The 16,959-nt window shown below is 41.6% G+C and overlaps 1 protein-coding gene across 2 annotated transcripts in view; it reads right to left on the bottom strand.

Annotated features, from left to right (window-relative positions):
* The window catches only part of KCNQ1 (potassium voltage-gated channel subfamily Q member 1), a 362,823-nt gene that overhangs the window by 272,081 nt on the left and 73,783 nt on the right, over nucleotides 1–16,959 (bottom strand). The window lies entirely within an intron of this gene.

The following is a 16,959-nucleotide window of genomic DNA, read 5'->3' as shown; positions in this document are numbered from 1 at the left end:
TACTTTTTCACTCCTCCTTTAATCTCACATGGATTGAAAAAGATATCTGGTACCCATTACAATAGAGCAGTCTCCGTGTGCACTGGAAACATGAGACCTCAGGCACGGCTTTGCCATCCTCTTGCAGACAACGAGAGGCATCAGCAGAAACAGAGGTCGAGTCCTGACGCACTGCTCGCACCAAGCTACACGTTAACTACACATCTACACTGCAGTATGACTTTAGAAAGGCCTACAAGTGATAATGTCAAAGACATCTGACATTTTTGTTGATGAGACAGAGGTACAATTGCATCGTATTTGGAACTTAGTGTGCAGATAAACCTTGCTTTCCTACAGGTTGGTTGAGCACGGCATACTCAGAGTAGTTTTGAGTACCAGCAAGCTGCAATGCCTCCTTATCGGCCAACTCGATTAATAACTGGTCACGTTCTCCATCAAAGCCAACAGCAAAATCTACTAATTGGAATGGTAACACACAACACGTGGCATATGGAAAGAGTAAAGCAGAGAAACGGATCATAAGGTATCACAGTTACATGGGATAACACAGACTTAAAGAACAAGCTGCTTATTTCAGAGAGTGATTTAGTATAAACAGCAACTGCAGAGAAGACATACTGCTCATTTTATCCAGTCTCCACACATTTCTGCAGGGTTCACTGCTGTTTTCCATAACAGATTGGCAAATGGGACTCAAGATGACACCAATGATTATTTTCCAAATTATCTGAAACAACCTGGGTACAACCGTAGTCCAGTCAAGATGAATGGTCATCATATGATTAGCTTCAAAGATGCATGGGATGCTGCCCTGAATAGAGTAAAATTATAGGTCTGTACACAGCAAAAGGAGAGGAGAAAAACATTATGCATCATTTGACTTCACCATAATCTTTTTTTGTGGCTCTAAGCCACCAGTCTCCCGATGGCATAACAAACCGTTCATCTCGGGGCACTACAGTGTTGAAGTTTGACTCCGGGACACTTCTAGAAAAGCTAGGTCCACAGAGGTCCTCAAACTACAGCCCTTGGGTCAGATACAGCCCCCCAGGGTCCTCAGTCTGGCCCCCGGTATTTACTGACCCCCCTGCCAGGGGCTGGGGGGGGGAAGCCAAGCAGCCGCAGATGGCCTCCTGCCACTTCATCCGCGTGCCGGTCCCCCGTTTAAAATGTTTGAGGATCCCTGAGCTAGGAGAACATTAGCCAGGACTCTTTCCCTTAGTTTTGACAAGCTCATAACCTGGCAAGATGTCAGATGCAGCAGAACAGCTAGCACAATTGTTTATAGTCACTTGTATTCCAGTTAGATTTTCAAGATGTAATGAAACTGTACAGATCGTTGGTTGTAACCCTTCAACCCAGCCAAGAATCTATTCTACAGCTTCGTTCTAAAAGGATCCACTAGAACCCTTCACCTTTTTTTAAAAACTGAACTAATATTAAATATTTTTCAATAAAATGAAGTCATAATGTCATAAGTCTAAAAAACCAGCATCTGCAGCAGATGCTTTAAGTCTTATGCCAGAAGCCTCAAACGCCATGCAACTGTCCCTTTGTCCGATTTCACCTCGTGTCACTTAGGAACCTACAGCAAACGGTAAAAATATGAGCCCTGCTCTAGAGGAGGTGCTGTTGAATTGCTCACAGCAAAATAAAGCACCAGAGGCTGTCCTTTCTGATCAGGTGATAGTATTCATTTCACAAACACGGTCAATAAACTGATATCCAAGTACTCTTCCGTATGCAGAAGGCTAGTAAGTCTCCTTCCATCACGACCATGGAGCAAACTCCTGTAACAAAAGACAACAGCAAGCATCCAGGGAGCAAACGCCACCCTTCGTTTAAAAAGAACTAATTTGAGGAAGGGAGGTACGGCCTCACATCATGTGTGATAGCACAGATAATACTGTTTCGATATCCCCAAAAGCAACTACCAAAAGCAAAAGAAAACGAAAAAATTATCTTGGTAGGCAAAGAAAAACCCAGAGAAAAGTTAATGTTTTAGCACAATGAAACCACAGCCAGCGCTCGGACCAGGCGCCGCGGCCTTGTCAGGATCACAGTTTCAGTTTTATAGCAAAAAGGTAGAAAGTGAAAGCCTGGATTGTGCTTTAAAGCAGCACGTATTCTCTGTGTAGGCAATTTGCATCGGAGTTGTGCGCGTACATTTTTTAAAGGCCCTCCATGGTTCGTTGGCTAACAGGCACACCGGCAAGTATGCAAATGGGGGCTGGCCCAAAGACAATGCGACAGACACGCCATCAATGGTTACTGTCACCCAGCTCTTTGCGTGACATGCAGACAAGCTTAGAAAACATTGATTGTCCTATAGACTCCGGTGACTGGAGGGAACGACCAGTCGGCTTACACCAAGACACATTTTTCACTCCTGACGTTTTGATAAAGGCTTATTGACCTAAATGAGACCCAAGTTATTCAGGGAACATTGGGGGTGAAAGTGCACAAGCTGTTCTTCATGGTCATACACAAAACCTCCAGGTATCCATTAGCAACTGGCAAATTCCCCCTCCCCTGCCCGTGGCTGTGTGACAGACAAAAGTGTTTTTAATATCTTGCATTGCATAAATCTAATAAGTAGTCTCCTGGGGGTGGAGGAGGCTGATGAATTTCTGTCAGTACGCATATTAGCAGACAGAAACTTGCAGACAACAAGGAAAAAATACATTAGAAAATTATGCCTTCCTGAACTACTAAATTATTGCCTGTATTTTCCCGATTAACAGCTTAACACGAAGTTTACATTAACTAGAAGGATGCCAACCTGATCCTTGGTCCATTTATCCTGGTGGTAATTAGGGCTAATTCCATTTAATAGGCATTACCCTGGCAGAGAGCAGCAATGCCTCACACCTGAGAATTTCAGCAAATCTGAGTTGCATTACAGATTAATTTTTTCTGCTGTTTCTTGGATACTTTCTCCTAACTGCCTACTTAATACTTACCTAATAAGTGCACTGTATGAGTCTGTGCTTCTCACAATGAATCGGCTACACTGAAACATGGCTTAAAGAAGCCAGTACAGGAAAATGGAAGGATAAAGTGCTGCGCAGACAGAAAGGATGTAAAGAATGAGTGAAATAAAGAAACAAAGCAACATTCAGCACAAAGGGAAAATTAAAATACAGAGGAAATAACTGCCTGCAACAGTGGGGCAACACTAGTGGGAGTGGGGATTAAAGCTCCGTGGAGTTTTCTCGGTTAAAATTACACACACAAGAGCTGCACTGTCCAAGGACTCGCTCAACCCTATGTAACTTATATGTGATCTCCTTTCTACACGGTGAAAACAGAAGTACAACACTGAGAAAAAAAGCTTATACTGACATGGTAAAAAGAGTCTTCTGAGACGTGACAGTCAGGTACCTTCATACTGTGGGCATATAGGAGCCCTCTTGCTTAAGAGGAGAGACATTTTTTCCTCTCAATTATTGATTTGTACATGGTACCCTCAAACTTCTGCCATCCTTCCTGCTCAGCCCAGGCATATGTTCAATGCCATCTTCATGCCCCCTCAGCCACATAATCCCAGCACAGCCAAGTACCAGATTAACTCTGGATGAAAAGGTAGGGAAGATAAACACGAGGTACACATGTAGATTGCTTTTCTTGAAGAAGTCCATCAGTGTTGGTAACCCTCCAGCTGTGAGCAACTTCTCACATGTAAATTCACAACACTTTCAACTAAAAGGAACGGGTAGACAAGACTAGTGTAACAAGCCTTTGGCATTTCTGCTATGGTACAATCCTTGGGGAAACTACAATAGATCTCCAGGTAGCCATTTAGCAGATGCCAGGGAATGAAACATTTCTCATAAAGACCAGTAAAGGAGCTTGAGCCCTCACTGGTGCATTGGTGCAGGAGTTAGGTCAGCATGCGGGTTCCATTTCGGAAGTCTCATGTCAGATTTTTTCAGTGCATCTCACTATTCATTTTCACAGTTTTGACGTGGAAACAGAAGTTCCTTTGAGTTGATCAGCTACTACATGAACAGCTTTGGGAATTGCTTCCAGTATAATGAAAGAGCCATCAAACCCCAGAAATTATCCTCAGCATAAGATAGATGTGTCATAACTTTATCACCTGGCTAAAGTACAGCTCTCATCATCAGATGAAGGAACTTAGGCAGGATCCATAAAAACACAGTCCCCTGACAAACCTACCCATGCTGTCTATCATCACAGCCCGTATCTCTGCAGTGCCTAGGGATTAATCAGTTTCATAATAAACCTACACACGGAACACACAGAGAAGGGCTCAAAGAACAGCTGTGATGAAAAGCCTGTGTATTAGCTTTGACTCACACCAAAGAACTGGACCTGCTGTGGGTAAAGACACTTTATCACCTCAACAAACTTGGTGATGCCATTAGGCAAAAAACCAAGATATTCCATCAGAGGACAAAAGGGAAAAGTTACTTATGAAAAGGACTGGACAGGAAAGAGGAAAGGACAGCTGTGCAACTGGAGAGTCAGATCTATGAAAACAAATACAAATATATACAAGCAAAATCAAGATCTGCTTTGTTTTGCTAATAAATGCATCTTGAAAAGCCCTTCCTTTACTACTCCACCCCCACTGCTTTGGAAGAGCTACAATCAAATTTTGGGAGGCATCCAACATCCACACTGTGAGATAGAGTGCAGTAGCAACTCCAAAAGGAAGGACAGAATCCCTAAACTTAGCCAAAGGAGATGTTTTTAAGCAATTAGACAGATTAATAGCTTGGGGAAAAAAAAACACAACAAAATCCTGACATAGAATGGATCACAACAGTGTAACAACAGCTATTTAACATATAAAGAAATTGTCTCTGGAGGCTGAAAAAGCATCTGCATAGAGAATATATTGCCTGAGGCTCTGCCTGTAGACCTCAAAGCTGTAATTGGTCATGGAGCATCACAGAAGTTCATGCAGCCATTTGATGTGGGAGGACTAGATGAGGTCATCTGAAACCTGTTATGAACAAGAATGCCTTTACTCTGAGTCTGGACTGTTTTCAACGAACTCTATAAATGTAAGAGAGGTAAAATACTTGTTTTAGGAGAAAGGAGGCAAAGCATTCCACTACGTTATTGCGATTGGCTACTGAAGACCAAAAATCAAAGATGACATACAGCTAAAAGAAAAGGGAGGGAAAAAGCACAGGAAAACAAAAGGCATTGATGAGGGTGATTCCTTGAAGCCTCATAAGCACACACTTCTTGTGCTGTAAGAATTTCCTCCCCCCCCCAGCGTTTTCCTGGCAATACGACTCCTACCCATCTCTGCCATATCGCAATCTCTTTTACGTTATCCTCATTGGAGGGATCAACCATATTATTTCCATGACTCTTTCAAATCTGGTTTGTTTCAGATTCTAGCTTCAAGGATGATAAAATTCACATGAATTCCTTTAAACAAGGAAATAAGTTTTCCCATAGCTTGTATAGGGATTGTGGGCGAAGCAGCATTACCTTTGCTGCAAGATTCCCGGCCTGTTTGCGAGGCGAGGCAATGGGAGAGCTCTGCACGGAGCTGGTGGCACGCAGCGCAGAGCTGTACCCATGTGGCACAGGGCGGTACCCACGCAGCGCAGCGCGGTACTCACGCAGTACGGTACCCACGCGGCACAGAGCGGTACCCACATGGCGCAGAGCGGTACTCACGCAGTACGGTACCCACGCGGCACAGAGCGGTACCCACGCAGCACAGCGCGGTACCCTCCTCGCAATCTCAGGCAGCAGCAGTGCAGGCAAGGACACTGCCAGAGGTTTTGTTCAGAAGTTGTGACAAGGACATCTCTGAAGGAGCCAAGAGAGGGGACACTAGATCTGCTGATGTTAATGCAAAGTACGAATGGGACACTTGCTGTCAGCCAAGGGCAACAGAGAAACAGGCTCAGCATCTTCACAAGCAAGAATGCAGTGTATCCTCTACAGCCACTGAAAGATTAAAAAACCAGCAGGAATGTGTCTTGTGCAGAGCAACAGGTTGCGTTTACACTCAGGGAAGGGTAACATGCAAGAAACAAACCGCTGCAGGCTACACATGAGTTCAGAGAGCGCGAGAGCCCACTTCACGGCACGCTGTTCACCTGACACATCAGGGCTTGCAATGCTTCAGACAGCACTTGTGCACAGCCCAAGCAGGGTATGCAAATTCACAGCAGCAAGGCAACTGTTTCTTCTAATCTCTCTCACTCTGTACAGAGAGGCCCCTCTTTGTTCTGTTGAGAAAGGCAGGATTTTTTCCGGAAAGCTGAACTGTGTTTTCTAAGATACACAGAACAGCAAAATCAGATGGCCTAGGCAAACAAAGACAGACACCAAGCTCAATAAAGTAAAAAATCCAACTTGATGAAGTACAGATCAAAAATAAAGATATAAATGTTTTTTCATATATATCTATATCTATAAACACTTAATAAACAACAGCAAGTGCCAAAAGCACTATTTAGGATTGGGGATTTTTCTCCCCCTACTTAAGTCTTCCCACTTTCAAAGATCTTGTAAACCACATCTTTTCAAGTGAAAACCAATAATGATAAGTTTTCAAAAAATGCTTAAAGCCAGAACACTTGCTATTCCTTCCTTTCAAAAAGACTAGTATTGTTTGCTAAAATTCTTTATCGGTGTCTTGAGCACCAAATGATTAAGCAAGCAATGGAAAACAAAAAACGTAGTATCAGTATCCCATTTCTGTCTTCAGAGGCTCACAATTAATCCTAAGAAGTTACTGGACATCATTGAAGTCCCCCTATTAATGGTTCTAATTAAGATGAAATAGTATTTACATGAGTGTTCATCTTTGGGGGGAAAAAAAAAAAAAAGATGCTTACTAGGAGGCAGAGTTAGAACAGTTGATTGCCAAAGCTTTTCTATTTTCCCTTAATCGGTGCCGAGAGCACAGAACAATAGCACTGGGACCAATAAAGAATACTGCAGGCCTGCAATTTTAAGTTGAGATTTTCCAAAGGCTCCAAGCAACTAAATCCTATTGAATTTCAATAGGAGTCGGGCACCTAACTCCCTTAGGTGCATTTAGAAAGACTTTAATTGATTTCCTTAGCTCTCTTCTCACTAGATGTTTCAGCCAAATCCGAACGCAGGCAGTTGAAATTTTTCCACCAACTACAAAAGGCCTCCGACGTCGGTGGTGTAACTTTGCACGTGGAGGCACGGTCTCCAAGCACGGCTGCTTTAGAACAACTTTCCACACCGTCATCCCCACACAAGTCTCTTCATAACACAGTCGTCTTTAGCCTTTGAACTCAGTTGCTGACGATATTCACCAGGAATTTACAGATGTAAATTAAACTGGGCTTGCACATTTAGTTTACGGTACTTGTTTTAGTGTGGAGTTCTCCCCCATCACAAAATATGCTCGAGAACTAGACTTTAAACCCCAAGCATTTGGCAAGAGAAAGGAAGTGTCAACTTGCTAACACTGGTGCAAAAATGATTTAAAAAAACCCACTACTTTCTCTTTATTTCATGAAGCTATTATTCAAGTCTTCATAAAAGTCTCTAGAAGGAATTCACACGGGACCCTCTCCTTTAAAGTGAAAAATACTCTGGCTACTACCCAGTGTAGCATATGCTTAATTTTGTATCTCACTGAATTCAAAAGAATTATTCACCTACTTAAGATCAAGCACACATACACACAGTTCACAGAGATACACCATTAGTACCTAAAATATGCTAATACAAATAGAAAGGAACTCTTACAGACTTAAAAAAATCAGTCTAAGCCAAGTAGTCTATATTTTTATGTTACGGAGAACTTTTCATATTAACACTGTTTACACAGAGGCTACTTTCCCTGATTTGGTTATTTTTATCTTGTCAAGTATCTTATTGTGTGCTTTTTATCAAAGAACCTTCCTCACTCATTTTTAGAAAAGCTGCTTCCTACAACCATGTCCTACACCGAGCAGTTCATCAGTCTTCCCTTTGCTCCACCACTAACTGATTTTATAGGGGGACCTCACGAAGAGACCGTACACCTGTTTTTTTCCAGCTATAAATGACAGGGCAATAAAAGCTATCGTATTTTCCAGAAAACCACATTCCTCTCACACCCTTGGACTATCACCCTTTTACAACACTCTTCCTTTCTGAAAGAAAATAGACATTGCCCAGGATCTCTAACCTGAAAGCAGAGCCACGCAACGGTAAGAACCTGGACATTTTCAGCCCGGCTTAACCTGCAGTGTCTTCCCTTTCTATACGTAAAGGGAATGCAATGGTAGACGGCCTGTTTAAGATGTACTGGCCAAGTTCTGGTCACCTGCTGCACAGTTTGGTAACAGCAACACTTGAAATCTAGCGGTTTCAGACATACTAATGTGCTTTTTTTTGTTTGCTTCAGGCCCCACTGTGATAGCAGCCTGGAAGCAACAATACATTTTAAACTAGCAATTAGAAAGATTATTGATTAAACTAGTTATGAAAAGTGGAAAATAATTTTAAGCTTTCTGTGAATACTCATTTTGTCCTCCTTAGTCATCCTTTTCCAAAGGGCAGAAGGAAAAAGGAAAAATACTGGTAAGGATGGGAAGCTAAAAACCTCTACTTTTCAATCATCTCTTACATTAAATCAACATTTGCTCTTGGAAAAAAATGGTGGTTTTCAACAGTCACGTTGTATACAAATTGCAGGCAGCTTTCAGTTTATATTTCAATTTTAGTGATTTTTTTCTTAACGTACAGAGTTTTAAAACACAAGATGTATGTCTGCAGAATCATCTGCAGATTTAAAGGCATGAAAGGGAATACGTTATAATAAAGGAGAACATTTAGGAACTACCGTTTTCTCTCTGGACACATGCAAAAGAAGGACTGTAAGGAAATAAGCTTTAATGAAATTAATTCTCTTTTTTGTTGTTTCTCTCCCCCTGTATAGTCAACAATCGACCAAGAATATCTCCATTTCCCCTCTGCAGTAAACCTGCCCTCCGAAGCTCTGCTTTGAGTGCCTCGCTCCTCCGAAGTCGGCAGCACTGCACGTGCATCATCTCAACTTTACCCACAGCCCAGGCATTCTGACCCACAAAGATTTCTCAACTTAAGGGCGCTACCCAGACCCTCAAAAGAAAACATGCCCGCAAGCTGTAGCAATGCCCCTCTTCGTTCTCTGGGTAGGCAGGAGTCAGGAAGACCGAAAAGACAGGAGATCAGGGCTTGAGTTGCTGTTCGGCTACAGGTTTCTCATATGGCTTTAAGCAAACCACATGCAGTCTTTATCTCCGTTTCACATTGGAGCAACCCACTACTCTCACCACCCTCTCCTACACAAATGCTCCAAGACAACGAAACAGTAAACGTGGATGGAAGTAAAGCTGGATATGTACAGTGACACCATGAAGCCCCCACATCTAAATCCCATGAGCTATTTCCACTTGCTCCTGGAAAAAGCAGGTACAGAGTACGCCGAAGAGGAACTTCTTCTGATGAAGCTCTAACTTCTTACCTCTCTTCTGCAGACAAGACATGCCCCCAGCCCTGCCCTCCCTCCAAGAAGGGAGTTACAAAGTGGTACTGTGCCCTGGACAGCCTTGCTTCAGGATTTTCAGATCTACTCTTCCAGCTCTTCTGCGTGGGTTTTGGCTTTATGGGACCTTCTCTGGGATGTAGTAAGTATAGAGTAAGAGAAGTAAGCAAGCAAGCCAGACATTTCCAGAAGAGCGAGAGGTCACCAAGAGCAAGATATTACCTCTATTTATACATATATACTCTTATCATCCTCTTTTTCTAGAAGTGGCATGTTTTCAAAATTCATCCTCCAAAAGTAAGATTTCTGGCCCGAGCAATGACTGTGCTCTTCGATAACAGTTTAACAAGAACTAAATTTCAAATGGACCAGTGCTGGTTTCAACCACCTCCAGATCACAAAGGGGAAAAGAAAATGTTCGTGTTTTCCAGACTGGCAGGACAGCAGTGCAGGACGGAGCTGCCAAGCTCTGAAACAAGCCCCCTCGCAGGTAGGAGCGCCCCGTTCCTTTCACACACGCTCGGGTACCGGTATCACCACTGGGTGATAAGAGTTCAAGTGCCATATTTCTGTTTGACATTCCCATAAACACAACCTGCTTTTGCCTCAACATATTTGAGCTCTCTCCCAGGCCTGCTCCAGGGAATACGCATCATGCTCTTCCACACAGCTGCAAAAACAGTCCCACACTAAACCTGTAGTCCAGGCACTTAATACTCCTCACAGGAAAATGCACGTGCTAGTTTAAGCTAATAAAAAACCTCTCAGATGCAATATGTATGCAGCTCATTCAGTCAGCATTTTACAGTTGCCTCTAAAATCTGAGAGGGAGGAGAGGAGAATTGTTTGGCATGCAAAATAAACCTAATCGAAGGCAACAAATTCAGCGTTTTCAGCAAAGTGGCAAATACATTTCACGTACTGCAGGCAAGCAGTTTCCTCCTCATGCCAAGTCCCTGCGCTCATTCCAACCAGTGAGCACCCAGCGGTTGCGGCTATCATTCAGCGCATCAGGATTTTAGCATACCGAAATGGGAAGTTAATTTATACCAACCAAAGCGCATGACTAACTCAGTGCAAACTCTCCCTAGAGCTTTGATGTTGTTTCAAACGGACCAAACTAAACATGCATTTGCAAAATGAAGATATAAGCCAGATCTCTCTGAAGTTGCATACCCCATTAACCAAGCTACCGTTATGTGCAAAGACTTATATTTTCACTTGGATTCATGTTTCTATCAGGTTTGGGTCCAACATAAATAAATGGTGCAACAGAGGCAGCTCTTTGCAGAATTCAAAGTACGAAAGGAGAACTCCAGCTCTGTGAAACTCCCTTCACTCACTATCACCTTTCCCCTGCTCCTTTTACAAATAAAGGACAAGTGCACTATTCATTGCTGGGGGGGTGGGGGGGGGGGTGGGGGGGAAGAATGTTAAAAAAAACATGGCCTTCTCAGTGGCAGCTGGTCTGAGCTTCAAGACATCAAATACCTCGGGAAACTAATAGGCATTATATGGAATGAACTTTAAAAAACGCCAAACTAATATTTTTCAGAATTCAGCAACACTGTACTACAAAACTCTGGAAAAGGACCTTATAAAACAATGCCTAGAACATGTCAAGAATAAACTAAAGGCTCTGCAACAATACATAGGCTAGCAGGCAACTGACGCAGCAAGCAAAAGCCACCTGACCAGAAGAATTCCTTCTGTGGAGTGGTACTTGAAGAGGGAAAAACAATTGCAACTTAAAGGAAGGGGCACAAGGGGCATGACTCAGAGACAGGTGAGCCTTTTCTGTGCTGAAACACTGGGCAATGCAGGGCAAGTTTAGAGTCCGCTTTAAAATAAATGATATTAGAACAACCAAAGCACTGGTTATGTATTTTAAATGCATTAACATATCAGAACTTCCGACCGGTAGCAGTGGAGCAGGACTTCATATTGTTGCATTACTATTGCACTCATTTTTCTAAAGTTTCAGGCATACCTGCTCTTTATGTGAGCTATACTTGCAAGTGATTCATGGCACAATTTTTTCTAGGAATAGCTGAATATTCTATAGGGCCTTCTCTTTGATCTGAGATTTACTGTTACTTAACTAAGTAACTAAACTAAATACATCTTTGGAAATGCCCAATTTCCAGGCATTTTTTCCCAAAACCTTACATGATAAAGCAAATGGCAGTCTTACTCCACAGCCGGGCAAATTCTGTCGGTAATTATAAAAACTTTTTCATTGGTTTTTCGTTTTTTCCTAAATATCAAAGATCATCCAATTTTTTAGCCTTCGCTTTACACCTTCTCTGCAGTTCTTGACATTCACTGTTTCAAAAAATTGGGTTTAGTATGTCTGTCCTGCTGAAGCCTCTCAAGATCTCATTGTGTTAGATGCAACATTAACCGAGAAAACTGTAAATCTAGTCTGGATGCCAAAGGACTTACTGCCAAACCAGAGAGCTACGATTTCCCACTGGAACAAGAGATGCTTATCCCACCTAAAAGATACTTCTTCAGCAACAGAGGAACTATTAAGAACCAACACTTGCACCAGTTGTCGTAACAGCAGTTAAGCAAGGAGTTACATTAAAGAAAGGTGACTCCTTGCTTTAAAGCTACTCAACTTAAGTAGTTACTAACCCAGTATGCAAGCCACCACTGTATATGACAAAACTGAAATGCACGACATTCTTTGCATCACATCATTACTGAGAAGCGATAACATTCTTTCCACTGTAAAACATTCCTTTTAAAACAATAGCTTCTCAGTATGCAAAATTAATAATTACCAGGCTAAATTATTTCCTAGGACTAACGTGAAGGGGAAAAAAAGGATGCTGTGCATCAGGACTCCCAAATACTGACACATGAATAGTGCATGTAAAGAATTTAGGTTACACCCTTTTTTGATGGCTTTATCAAAAGAAATTATATCTTAAGTGGACAAGACCTCTAGAAATGATCAAATGTCAAAGGTTTTAGCCAGCCTCTTATAGGAGCAAGAGGCTACTTACACTGCAATTCGGTTTGAACAGTTCTCTAGTTTTCTGAAAGCATCACTCTGCTAAGGGAACAAGGCAGCAAAACCAAACTCACCCATTTGGTGAGTTCCTTCGCAATGGGTGAAACGAGTGGGTCTGCCACGCTTGGATCTGCACCCTATCTCCAGCTCCAGTAAAAACAGCTTTAATGACAACCTTGTGTTTCCCGAACACGTAACGCATTGCACATTTAACTTTGTACAGGAGTGTGAATAGCCAGTACTGTTTCAGAGTGTAACTAATAACAATTACATTACACTAGAAAAGCACATAAGGGGCTGCTTGTGTACAATGTGCATTTCCTCATCAGCTGGATGGCCAAAGGAAATTACTAGACATGACAGTATGGTAAAGCAGCGTCCCATCACAGGGTATTTGAATATCTATAAGCTATTGCACTTGGGATACCAAAGCTGATGACATGAATGCCTCTTTTACCAAGTCCATCAATAAAGCTTTCCGCAGTAGAAATCTGCCCCGTGCATGCTACATCAGAGAAATCTGTTATCACGAACCGTATTTTACTTGTCCCAAATGGCAGACTGTTAACGCCAGAAACATTGAGCCTATTTAAAGAGCCTGTTTACGGTACTCCAAAAATGGTAGAAACACTCTGGTAATACTATCTGTGGTTTCACACCTTCTGAGTAACAGTAACAAAAGATTTCATGCTATGAAGACATGAAATGTGTTCATCTCAGGTGCCAAATTGCCCCGAAAAACACTACAAAAACCCTCTTTTTAAACACTGACTTATTTTCAGGCTGTGGGAATTAGCTCTTCAATGAATTTGATTATTTTTTATGTTTAAAAAAGAGCAAGCAAAGGTGGTTGTAGAATAAGCCATCAGTTTGCTGCATAACATCAAGTAGTTGTGACCTGGTATTACTATGAGAAGTCACGTTTGACTGTTTCAATCTTAAGCACAGTGTTAAATATGGATACATTGAATTTTTTTTTTTTAAGAAGGACAACAGGGTGAACAAGCTTTTTGCAGGGGGTGGGGTGGGGGTCTATTGCAAACTGGAGGTATTGGTATACTAACTGGCTACTGCGGTGATGTTTTCCATGGAAATTTCAGCCACATTAGTTTTGGCAGTGATTAAATACTACTTTGGGAATCCTTAACAACATTCAGGGAGCTGCTTTTAACGTTACTTCATGTTCTGTAGTTCTTTCTACTCCTCAAAAGCAGGGAAAGCAGGTTTGTTGGTGGGGGTTGGTTTTTTTTCAACCTTCAATTTGTTTTACTGTTAAAATAAATACAAAGATAAGTCGATCAGAATTCAGGCTCAACAGAACCCCGCTGAAGTATTTGTTCTTATTTGAGAGCTGAGAAGTTGCACCTCTTGCTGCTGAGTACAGTACGCTGCGCGACCCTGCCTGGGAGCCAACACGGTGACAGGACTAAATGACAAAAGCAGCCGTTCAGAGTTCTGGCAGAAGAACACTTCTGACATTTTGTTTCATCTGCATCGCAGGTTTAGACTTCAGTTCAGGGCTTTAACACTAAGCTGCCCCTGCCACATCACACAGAGCTGACTTCTAACGCCTCTTCCACTATCACTCTATTCTTGAATATCCCCATCTCCCCATCCATGTCAATGGGATGCCCTTGGAGTAAGCTGCAATCTGTAACAAAAAAGCCCAGCTGAAGCTATCCGTCGAAAAGGGAAGAGTACACCCTCACACTACGGATGTTCAATAATCAAAGATTTACGCTTCTTGAAAGGCAAACACAAACCAAAAGCCTGCATGTATCCAGGCATCAGAAATGTCATTGTACCATATTCCAAATATCATCTAAACTGTTAAAAACCTCTGTGATCACATGTGATTTAAGTCAAGCATGTTCATAACTACTCAACATTTATACAAACAACTTCGGTATTAATACTAAGTTAGTATTAACCGCCTGGCTAGAAGGAGGCTTTATGGAGAATGAAAAATCCAAGTACTTTATGGAGAATGAAAAAATCAAGTACTTGAACAGAGTAAACACACATGTCTTTTGCTATAATTAATGGAAATAGGCTCATACAAAGGAAAATTCATCTCAAGTGTCCTAGGCACCTTAAGATGTAGTTAACCACGCTTTCAGAAGTATCCATCCATCCTTTTCCATGAAGGGAAAGTCTATGTGATTGGCTTATACTACCTAACCCAATTTTCAGACAACTAAAAGCTGCAAAAAAAAAAAAAAAAATCAGTCAGCCTCAAACTGCTTTGAATTATCCAATCAAGTATTCTCAGCTTGGAGCAATGGTATAAACACCAGAGGAAATTTACTATCAGTTCTCACTTGAAAGAGAGGTTTATGAGGGTTTCTGTTTTGGGGCTGGTCTCCCTAGAGCGGTCCATGTGATTACCTCACCTACCTGGTTTCCCTCTCAAAACTCCCGAATCCACTAGTTGATCTTGACAGATCAGAAGGTCGGGCATGCCAGGAGAGATTCAAACCTCCTGAAAGTGTTGTGAAGACAAGAAGCCTGGCAGAAAACAAATATTCTCTCTACACCTCGAGAGAAAAGATTTCATGGTGTTAATCACACTCATTGGGATTATCTAGTTTTTATCAACATCCAGCTTCAGGAAGACTTATTGCAAGTTTAAACCAAAGCCATTTGGCTTCGTAAAAACAAACAAAAAAAACAGAAAGGCAAACAACTATCTACCTCAACACCCCCAAAGCCCCCTAGCATCATGAGTTTTTCTACAATAATCTAATTTTCCTATCATTAAGTAGATTTTTTTCCTATTGATTCCTGTTACCATGCTCACCAAAACAAAGGGACTAAATGCAAATCACTTTCAGGATAAAAATTTTTAAAACTGTGAAACCAAGAGGTTTATTTTTCAGTTTCAAGGACAGTTCACTTGCCATGAAACTCAGTTTGGAATTGAGTTGAATGAAACAGTAAAGACTCCTCCATGTCCTCTCTACCACCACCCACGTACTACTTCATGTTGTTGCATGACTGTTTCCAGGCAGGAAAGAGAAGCATCTTGGGGAAAAATATCCGACACCTAGTTTCAATGGTTTGACTCCACAGAGAGGTGTAACACGTCAGAGCATGAGCTCGGTGGAGAAAGCAAACCGATGAATCTTCATTCAAGAAGGAATATGTACTTGTCATGCAGTCACTTTTTGAATCAACTTTGATTGAACTTCTCTCATTAACTGATTTCAGCTCATCTGGTTTATTAATATCTATATGATCTACCTGGGGCCCTCGAACATCTGCTGCACTTGTCTGACTTCTTTTAGGAAACTCAAGCCCCTTTATTATAAGAATTTCTCAGATTTCTGTTAAGACCTTTAGATTCCCCTGATCTTTCTTAAGAACTATGGCAGCTAGAAGCTCTTATTCTCTATACAATAATTTTTGCTGTTGTCCAGCAGAGCTGAACATACTTCTCTCACTCCATCACACATGCTCAAACAGAAATCATGGGTAGGGCTTATCAAAGATTGACAGCTCTGCTGGTCTTCCATAAAGAGAGACATAAATAAGGTTCAGGCTTACACCTGTCCACACATTTTCATTTTCTAGTTCATGATGGTCACAACAACCTACTGAGCTCAAATATTTACAATCAGCAGTGGGTGGGTGGGGGTGGAAGAGCGAGCGTTTATTTGAGCCCCACACATACACGCTGTTGCTCTTGAGCCTCGTATAAGACGCTCTTCTGCCCGTTTCACTTACAGAAAAGCTATTGTCCACTACATTCGTTTATTGGCATATGAAAAATACATAATGATGTCCTTACTTGCAAATGGAAAAAAAAAAAAAGGTTTTGTTCTTCAATTTCCTCCACATCTCTGAACGTTACACAGGATAGTACGAGCTGATAAATTTTATGGTAAACAGAAAAAAACAACAGCATACCCAACGACCATATCCTCACTATATTCTCTGCCTATTGGAGCAGAATTTGTTCTGCAAGGAACAATTAGGAATTTTCTTGTATTGTACAGAAAAATATGGTCTGTAATTGATTCCATTGATGTTAAATAGCTCAAGACTTTTACACATATTCACCAGTTATTTTGAGGTTTATCTGTAGCCATATGAGCTGTTCAGAATATTTATTTTAAAATGGTTGAGTTAATTGACTCAAGATTTTGGGGGTGGGGAGTGAACTTTCTGGAGTACAAGTCATAGCATGTTAACACAGACAGTATCTCACACTATATTGAGCTCCACTAAGATGAAAGGTTCAGAGGGTTCACTGTATAATAAAAAAAGCTCATGGCAAGCAAAAGTAATAAATATTTACAAAGAGAAAACTGTCTTGAAATTCCTAAACCCCACCCCACGCTGCAGAATCACCATCATATTAGACAGAAACATCACCATGGGGAAGAGAAGGGGTTGGGGGAATGAGCACAAGCAATAGCCTTCCTTAAAAAAATAT

This window comes from Falco biarmicus, chromosome 10 (assembly GCF_023638135.1).
Source record: "Falco biarmicus isolate bFalBia1 chromosome 10, bFalBia1.pri, whole genome shotgun sequence".
In the NCBI taxonomy this organism is placed as follows: domain Eukaryota; kingdom Metazoa; phylum Chordata; class Aves; order Falconiformes; family Falconidae; genus Falco; species Falco biarmicus.
The sequence above is the reverse complement of the archived record's forward strand: the minus strand, read 5'-3'. Positions and strand labels throughout refer to the sequence as shown.